This window comes from Hibiscus syriacus, unplaced genomic scaffold (genome assembly GCF_006381635.1).
Source record: "Hibiscus syriacus cultivar Baekdansim isolate YM2019G1 unplaced genomic scaffold, ASM638163v2 tig00110333_pilon, whole genome shotgun sequence".
In the NCBI taxonomy this organism is placed as follows: domain Eukaryota; kingdom Viridiplantae; phylum Streptophyta; class Magnoliopsida; order Malvales; family Malvaceae; genus Hibiscus; species Hibiscus syriacus.
The window spans coordinates 377,485-387,600 of NW_024062689.1; the positions used below are offsets into that span (position 1 = coordinate 377,485).

At 33.8% G+C, this 10,116-nt stretch overlaps 1 non-coding gene and 1 pseudogene across 1 annotated transcript; one reads left to right on the forward strand and one right to left on the reverse strand.

The window, feature by feature from the left end:
• Positions 1-421: 421 nt before the first annotated feature.
• LOC120120247 lies at positions 422-6,264 on the reverse strand (annotated as a pseudogene).
• A 3,146-nt stretch (positions 6,265-9,410) lies between these two features.
• Positions 9,411-9,558, forward strand: LOC120120252. The gene has a single exon (XR_005515888.1). It is a non-coding gene; the product is annotated as a U4 spliceosomal RNA (small nuclear RNA).
• Positions 9,559-10,116: the final 558 nt, after the last annotated feature.

A 10,116-nucleotide genomic window follows, 5' to 3' on the forward strand; every position in this document is an offset into this window, starting at 1 on the left:
ATGATTAGAAGGAAGGGGCTCTTAATGATGATGAAAACGGAAGTCCCACAACTCAACGGACATTAAGTGTCGGATGTAGCACCTAATCACATGTAGAATATTCCTGAAATTTAAGTCTTTATTTTCAAGACGGACGTGCCTACCTTAGAAATACCAGAAATTTTCCTGTCAGGGTCTCTATGATAGTGTTCAACCTAACAAACACACCACATTACTTTTTATCCTTTATTTCCATGCGGATGAAAAAGACTAGAGTGCTAATTGGTAATATATTTCGTTACATCACACCGGACAGCATATTTAGAGACGGACGCATGATTTTATGTTAAACAAACAAATTTACTAAATTTTAGATGACGAAAACAGATTATCAATAAAGAAAATATCTAAAGAAATATCTCACCGTGTTTGCGGTGCATACAGAAACTTGTGTGAACCATGAAGTAACAACAGCAGCCCCTGGACGGAAAGATAATAGTTAGTTAAAATAATCAGACACCATAAAGACAAATGCCAACAATACTATGGTTGAGGTTCTCGATCCCACAATAAGATGGAACGCATTCATATATGGAACTATTCATTTCTACTTTATCCAAAAACCAGAATGATGAGTAGAAAACCGAAAAACCGAAGAACCTTCAGAAAACACACGTGGCAAAGGCAAAATCCCTGTCACATATACAGCCAACAAACAGTTAATCCAAAAGTGCTTTCTGCAACAATATCATGTTATAGTTCTGTAGTGTTAGATTCTATACATTTTCATATCAAAACACTAAATCAATCGCTCTACTCAAGCATCAAGAACGCAAGTTACAGCCTACAGGCCACTCAAATAATTGGCATATCCACTATTCCAGATAAGGTTTTATTGAACTTAAGAGATGAATGATCAAGGGCCAAGTAAGATAAGGTAATAGGAAAATTTTAGTGCATGCAAAATTTACAAAGTCGACTTCTTAGTTCCTGGGATGAATTAAATGTCAGTCTTCGGTCCTTTGCCAGTTTAGCATATACTGTCTTTCAAGCCCTCAGCTATTACATGTTTCAGCTGGAGCATCTTTTCCCTTGCCGACTGCATTTAGGATCGATAACATGTGTTAATCCAGATAGAAAACATTCAGTTCTAAACTAATCATATAAAAACAAAAACTAGATCAAATTTATCACTAAGAATCTAGAACTATAAAGCATGGTCTGTATATGCTATCTTAAGTATTATGTCGACATAAAGTGGGTAGCAAATAGCAACTGAACGATCCTAGTATAAACTCTTATCAATTATACTAGGCTTCTTCTTTAATTAGTAATTAGTAAATTCGATACAATACACAGATATACCCAACATCTATAGATTTGGAGCCCAAATGACTTTACCATCGAGTGGCTCCCAACTAATGTATCTTACCTACTCGCCAGTGTCAGCTAACTGTAATGTATGTCTATATTCCACAATCAAGCGTTTGGCCAGTAGATGCCTCACGTAGAAGGTAGACTACACACCATACCTGAATTATAGAAAAATTATTGCTGAACTTTTAATATGACAAGAAACAAGAACTTGCCTCGTGAACGGCTGTAATTCTTCTTTCAGCATTATTTAGTTTGATTTCAGCTACTTCTTCCACGTGCATGAGAAGCTTCTGGTGTCCTGAAAATATGAGACAGATTCAGGTGTGCAAGATGCACCAGAATATTGTTTAAGCATAAGAGTAGCTTGATACATGCATAACACTGTCAAATATGATTTTATAACTATATATCAAAGTATAAATTTAAGCGTTTGTGGCTTTTCTGTTTGATCTGAAATCAAGTTAGAACTTTTAATGCTGGATTGTAACCAATTTTGAACTTTTGCAGTCTCTAATAAACATTTTTGAAATATGAAGATATAGATGTGAAGGTTGTAAATACTATACCCCTGAATGCAACCACTAATACCAAGTTTCTGAAGTGCAAGTATTCAAAGTTCAAATGGGACCTAACACCATGTTATTTTTAAAATTATGTATAAAAATTTCCTTTACTCCTTGGTTTATGATTGGGATACATCACAATATCCTAGGTGTTCCATATCCAAGAACCTTAATGACAATTAACTTCTCCAAACTGAAATAGTCTTGCATGAAAAATCAAAGACTGAATCAAGGAGTCCCAAGAAACATGCCATGTCCACCAATTAAAACTTTCAAATAAATTTAGCTTCACCTCAACATCACATGTCAGTGACGAAGGACAGCATCTTACGATGGAAGCAGCAAATGGGGTCATATATTAATATGCACTCATCGCATTATGGGTTTAGAAAAAATTGGAAAAGTCCACAAAAACAAGATGCAATGATGTGATCATAGTTAAGGAATTTATTCAAACTAAATGCAGGTGTCCTACTTTGTTTCTTCATAATTCCCTTTAACTCAATTTGGTGAGCTTCCAACCCGTCAAGTATGCTGTTACAGTCCAAGAGATGATGATGGATATCCTCTTTGAACTTTTCAAGTATATGCTTTAATTGTTCTTGTTGCTCTGTGAAGAAATTAAGCAAATAAAAAATTCTTCAAGGCCTTCTTGAGATAGAGTTTATTTACCAGCATAAATAACTAAATACAGAGATTTCATAAGAGCAAAAGCACTCATGTATCAAGTTTATTAATAATAACATTGCAAATTTGTAAGATAAAAAACTGAAACATTGATTGCAAGAATACACTAGTATGACTTGCTTTCCACCACATATCAGTGATCAACCTTTTGCAGAAAATAGGAACCTAATCATGCTATTATTAGAAGTATGTGTGTTCTCAGTAAAAGCATGACTAGATGACTAATATACCAGGACTAACTACAAGGAAATAACATGCCTCTCCAGACAAAACCTCGCCAGTGATGACAAGTCCCTAGACTACTACTGCTACCAAAGTGGAAAAGTCTTTGAAATTAGTGTTTTACTTCTTATTAAACTTGTACTCTATGACTTATAGAAGTTAGATAGAATTCTATCTAAGTGGGTTAACTCCTAATAGGGCTTTAAAGATTGTATTTACTGTAGGACACTACTGCTGTTGTAATCTGACTAATTCCATAGGCCTAACTTACTGCATTCAACTGATATACAATTCTTTCAGCTCTCTAGTTATCTACAGTAACTTGTTGTGCCAGACCATTGAACTACAAGTAAATAGACACTTAATTGGGGATGTTAGTATGCAACACCAATATTAGAAAAATAATAGTCTAAGACATTATACAAATAAGCACTTTCTAAATACTATTAGGACCGGTGGCATCTAACTGCAGCCAATTAATCTATTCAGTTAAATCAAAACGGTCACCTTGCAATCCTATTTCCAGGCGTTTCCTTTTTGTTTTATTCAGAATAATCAGCTTCCTTCTGAAACAATATAAAAACAAAGGTAAGTATCAACATGTTAGATATGCAAACAAAGTTAAGTATCCACATGTAAGTTTTAAATACATACACATCAGATTCAATCTCAGACCGAGCATTTGACAACAGTGACTTAATCTCCTTGGAAATGGACACCAAAATTTCAGAGGACTTATTTCTAGTAGTTGAATCCATTTTCCTTTTAAACGTTTTTAAAGCCGAAGCAAACAGTGTTACAGCCCTGAAACAATCAAGAATGAAGGTGATAGTCTAATAAGTATCAGAAGTTATTTTGTAATTTGCTTGGATATAAATGAGAACCTTGTCAATTCATCCTCTTGGTCCTGTTCTGAGGGTTCATGTAACCAAAAACTTTCTATTGTCCTTGCCCCTTCGGAGAAAAATAGAGAAGAAACCTACTTCAGAACAAAAGTGATGAGAGATAAAAAGAGGTCTTCAAATTTTAAGAAGTTGTACCTTTTCTAGAGGTTGTGGTGGGAATGCATTCACTAAGTCTGACATCTTCATGGAACCGTTTGATTGCAGAATCCATGGAATTTGGTTTCTCAGAAACAACAGTGTCTGGTGAGATCAGATTTTCTGTATGACCTTGACAAAAACATCAAATAAAGAATCAAAGGATCTTCCATTAACAATGTAGAAAAAATTAGAAAAAAAAATGAAATTGAGAATATATGTTGATGCATATCACAATATGCATTACAGACTGATTGGAACTTTTGAGTCACTTAAGATATGGAAATTGAGAAATAGAGTTTAGTATATTAATCAATCTTGGAGAAATAGCCTTATGTGACAAAATTACCAATTATTCTTCTAAAAGATGATAATTAGTTATGTTATAAAATTAACAGTGGTCAGAACTCAGAAGGGTCTGCTCTAAACAGTTGTCTTTTGGGGTCAACTTCCTCTAAACTGGTTACTAAAGGAATAACAAAGTTTCCAATCACAAATCCATAAGCATAAGTGCAAATATCATGAAGATAAATCAAAAGTTCCAAAATATAACTGCAACTTTTCGATCTTTTTGAAACAAACAACCCAATTATATCAAATCAGGTGGAGTTTCTTGTGAGCATGTGAACCAGTTCGCATATGAAGTCCTATCATCCCAATCAACTGAGTATTTATAAGTAACTAAAGGTAAATTATATACTACATGGATTCCTCTAAGAAATGTTAGGAAAAATGTATATAGCATGTTTCAAGCAAGCATTTTTCTACTTACAATCGTATCTTTTAATAATGGGTGAACCATCTTCAAAACTCTGTGACAACCTCTCTTCTGATGATGATTCAGAATGCACATATCTTTTAGTATGTTCAACTCCCATATCATAATCCTGAAGAATAGAGAGGGATATAGGTGAGTGAGCTTGTGAATTTAATATATTACTGACTGGTTTTGAAGCTTGGAAAGTCCTGATGCCCCTGACATTTCCCATGGTAAATTCTCTATCTGATGGTATAGGACTGCGTGCACCTTGCTCTACCTCCACAGTTTTTGGTTTTGGGCTTGTAGAAGTGTCCAAGATAGGTTCTTTGAATCCAAAAGTTGGACTTTGGAAATTATCTGGTGTGCACACAACATTCCTCAAAGATATACTACCAACATCTTCATGTTTATCCCCTTTCTCTAGTGGTGTTGGATTGCCACAATAAACCGACTGGTTTTTCTTGTCGGTCACTGGAGAATGAAAAGAGTGTTTCTCTCGCACATTTTCGAAGTTTTCTATTTTTTTCTCATTACAGGAGCCGGGAAATCTTTCCATCTTATTACCAAATATAGATGACTTCCTTGGTGGCACTGAAGTTTCACTCGTGTAAGTTGTTCGCTTAATCTCATCAGTTCTACCCTCAACCGTAAAATAGATCTTACGTGGATCTATTTTAGAACTTTTCTTCTCAATTTTCTTTTTCCTAGACAATTTTGAGCCAGTGTTGACAGCACCAGGTAGCTTTCTAGATCTTCTCTAAAAGAGATGTTTTGTCGATGTTTCTGCTTGGAGGATAAACCAACGTTAGTCTTGTCTGTTTGCACTTTGGCTGGAGCTCGCTTTTGGGCCAAAGAACGGGTTACTGGTCTATTAATAGTCTGATCAGGATTCTCTGAATTTTGTCTAGGATTTACAACTGTGTTTTTCCTGTGATCAACGCTTAACTTAGGCTTTAAATTATTGCCAGTTACTTCTTGAGCCTGTGAACTAGATAACAGACTTTTTGGTGAAGAAACATTTCCCAATAATTCTTGCAGCCTCATTTTCAAGGTTTCTATTTGTTTGCTTTGTGTTTTATCTGCTTTGCTTTCTAACACCACTTTATCCGACTCAAGGACTTTTCCTGCATTTGCAATATTGAACTCCTCAACCTTCTGTGAGTTGCCATCATTCCTGCCTTTCCTTTTGTAGCTGAGGTCATCAAAATCAAAACTATTCGCCTTTCTACTAATATTCTGTGCATTGAAGTTTTGATTTGAGAAAAACTGAAATGAATGCATAACTTCGACATCCTTCACTTTTTTATGTTTCTTCCATCCAAGGTTGGAAGAAGCAGTCTCTGGAGCAAGAGATTTTTCATGTACTGATCTAGGAGTAATCCATGGAGATTTAACCTGCTCAGTAGCTTCAGTTTGCTTCCCTTTGGAAGATGTAACAACTTCCCTTTTGTTTTTTCCCTCCACCGAAATTCCATTGGCAGATTTGATTTTTTCTTCGTTTGGCTGTTTAGACTTATCTTCCTCAAGGTCTCCAAGTTTTCTCTCAGCTATGGAATCTAAGACTATCCCTATCGAAACCTTTCTAGATTGGCTGGATGGATGAAAAATGTTGCCAAAACTTCGACAGTCACGCATTGGATCCTGAAATATAAATTTGTAGGGCATCAACACTAAATTTCTTACCGCAACTCCAAAAAGTTACTAGAATTGTGAATTCAGTAATAGCAATACCGGTTCACTCTTCACTGTAATTAATTTTCTATGTATACCTATGAGAATAAAACTATGTTCATTTTCAAGAGAACTAAAAAACCAAGCAACATGCATCAAGGAAAACAAAACCTGGAAATTGGAAGAACTGGAAATGAAGCTACTAAAAGGAAAATCAACGCCCAGAAATTGAATATAAATTGTAAAACAGTTTAAGTACTATCATGCTCCATCAAATATTGTAAAGTTAATTTCAGTCAAGTAAACTTATGATAAACGAGCACTGCTAGCCAAAAAAAAATGCATCCGTAAGTTAATGAGTACAGAACTCTTGGAGCAATTTTATCTTGAGATGCACAAAATCAAGCTACTACTAGATGCAACTTTTAGAGTGAACAATTTTAGTTTATAAAAGGGAAACAAATAACAAGGTACATCTCTAAAACTCTGTTTGGTTACTGAGAAATTCAACTTAACTTCTTCAAATTTACAGATAATCTCAAGAAATCTCTCTATTTTTCTATGAGATGCCGATTTTTAACTATAGTTTTTTTCTTGTGGGATTCTGTTCTCTCACAAACTAAACAAAACAAAATGTTAAACAAAAATGCCTAAGTAAAACTTCCCATTATTACTTGGACATTAGAATTTTAAAAATAAAGACCGATATCATAAATTCGTAAGCCGAGTGAAACCTCGTAGATCAACGTATCAAACAAAATCTACGAAAACCGAAAATGAAGGGGAAAACAAGAAATCAAAGAGATCGCCGCTATGAATTCACAGTGAAGTTATAATTAAATCTAATAGATCACCGCCAATAATTGAAATTGACAGAAACGTATTCTCTTACCGATCACTTCTCTAGCTGATAGTTAAAGAGCGCTGTGGTTTGGGGATTTCGAACTCGAAAATTTGGATGAAATTGGGTGAAGTTAAGAGTTTGCGAGAGTGGAAAAGAGGCGGGAAAATTGGAATTTTGTTTTGAGCTTCTTGAAATCGGAAATCCAACGTCCTAATGTACATCATGCATTGTGACAGAGTGTGAGTTACTCGAAATCGACTCGGTCAAGGCTCGATAAATACTCGGATCGAATGAATTCGATTCGAGCTCGACTCGAGTTCTTAACGAGCCGAAACGAGCTACTCGATACTCGACTCGAAAAGCTCGTGAACAGTTCGAAAAAATGTTACATTATAATTTTAGATTTTTTAAAATTACATTATTAAAAATACACTATTGATAATTGTAAATTTTTAAAAATATATTAAAAATTTTATAATACTACTACCTCAAATTTTTAATAACTAATTTTTTAAATTGTTGTTATATTTTGAGGTTTCGAGTTCAAATATCATAAATATCAAGGGTTTGAGTATTTAATATCAAGATATTATATTATAATTACCTCATAAATTGGTTAATTAATGTATTTGTAATGAACTCTAAACTCTAAATCCTAAACTATAAACCTTAAATCTTAAAATATAAACCCTAAACCCTTAACTCTTAACCCGATTATGTGATAGGAGTTAAGTTATGCACATGAAGGTAACATACAAATTATACAAAATGATGTTATGTGACTCCTAAATAAATCATTTGCATATTTATACATAAACATATCAACGTGCAAAATAAATATACACAACTAATTAAATAAAACAATCCTAAACAGGGACTAAATTAAGATAAACCTAAATGTGAGGACTAATTTAAGCTAAATATACTAACTTTAGAATGATGATTAAATTCATGTAAATGTAAAATTAAACTTACAAAATTGGAATTAAACCAATGACTTAAATACAAAATGCATATAAACTACATGGTCTTATATGCAATTGAACCTATTCGGTTTAAGCTAAAATAATATGGAAAATAACATAAATGACACTTGAACATTTAAAACAAATAAAATTTAAACAAATGTGATTGAAATACAAAAATTAAAATATAACATACCAAACTATAAATTTATTAAACATGCATATTTTTTTTTGAAATGGACTTGATTTTGATCCAAATATACAAAACCCTAAAGAACACGCACCCAGAGTTAGTTCCATTGATTTATCAAAGATAACTTGGTGGGAGTTGAATATGTAGAGGTATTACTGAGCTTGCTTCTGCCTTTTGATTCGCTCAAGTGCACCCAGTAGTTCCTTCCCACCCTTGTCTTTGGCAGCAGAGGCATCGTGTTTACCATCAATGTCATTGCCATCTTCCCTCATACATGCCAAGTTTCTCATGGTTTGGAACAACTTTAGTTGCTTGATCATAGACCTTCATAGCTCGCTTTGCTAGCCCAAAATCCTCCTCCAGCTTGATGCACTGAAATTTTGGAATGAAATTTGCAGTTGGGGTTTGCTAAATGCTACATTCGGAAATGCAACGTAAATTAATGTATCGATTTATGCATTTCGAACCGGAAGGCTACGTGTAGTTCAGCTATCATTGCTGGGTTCAGTTTTGTCAAACTTGTTATTTGTTATTGGGATCGCATTCTTTTCTGGTGGGATTGTTAGAAAGGTGCAGGCTTTCAACAAGACAACGGCTGTTGTGAATTCAGAACTGTTGTTGATAGTAATGATGGGGCTACTCTTCCCAGCATCCCTCCACAGCACAGACACTGAAGTGCATTCGGGACATCGGAGTTGGCTCTTTCGAGAGTTAGTAGCTGTGGCCTGATTCTAGCTTATCTCGTCTCCATCATTTTCCAGTTAAAGAATCTAAATGATACGGTGATTATCCATCATAGTTGTGCCATGATCTTTTGGAGGTTTTTGCAGTAGATTTGGACATTATGATGGTGAAGGTGGCTATGGGGGTTTGGTGGTGTTTTTTATTTAGTTATTGCCATACTGAAGATAAAGGGGTTTTACTGCATCAGAAGGTGTCGTTTCAACGGTATGCTCAAACAGTTCCCTTGCTCGTTCCAGTTTTGACTTCCCATATCTCTTTACAAACTTTGACAAATAAGTGACCCATATATCCCACATCAGTAGGTTTAAGGCTAGGAGAATCCTTGACTCTATTATAAAAGGCGAGGGGATACAAATGTTTAAGGCATCTTTGCGCTTGGTTGGGGCAATGACGCAGCTAATAAGGTTCGAACCGAGACACGTCGATTGTTAGTTGAAAACTATTTTCAAATCCCTTTTTAGTCCTCGAGCTTGAATCGAGTTTTTGAATTTTTTTTGAATTTGAATTTTTTTGAATTTTGAATATTGATTTCTAAATTGAGCTTTTAATTTTTTTTCAAGTTAGAGTTTTTTTGAGGTGGAGTTGAGTTTTAAAATTTTGTTTGAGTTTAAGTTGAGATTGATAATTTTTAGTTAAGCTTTTAAGTTGAGTTGAACTTTTTAAAGTTTTTGAGTTTAAGTTGAGTTTAGCAATATTCAAGTTTGATTCAATTTGTTTACATCTCTACGTATCTGAATTTAGCTAATTGTCTATTGCCCCAAAAAATTAAAATATACCGATACTTTTATATTTACTGAAATATTCAATTTTAATTTTAGTTTTTTTCTAAAAAAATTATATACAATTATTTTTAAGGTTAAGTTCATAAATATACTGATAATTTTATATTTATTTTTGTGTATTAAAATTATTTTAGAATTATACATTAGTCTCTTACTTTTCTAGTCAATATACTTTGTGTTTAAATTGTTTTTAGTTTATCATGAAATGTATTTTATAATATGATTATATGTCCCGATGAATTTTACTACTGATAATTTTATTATTTAGATTAATTTGATAAAAAAAAAT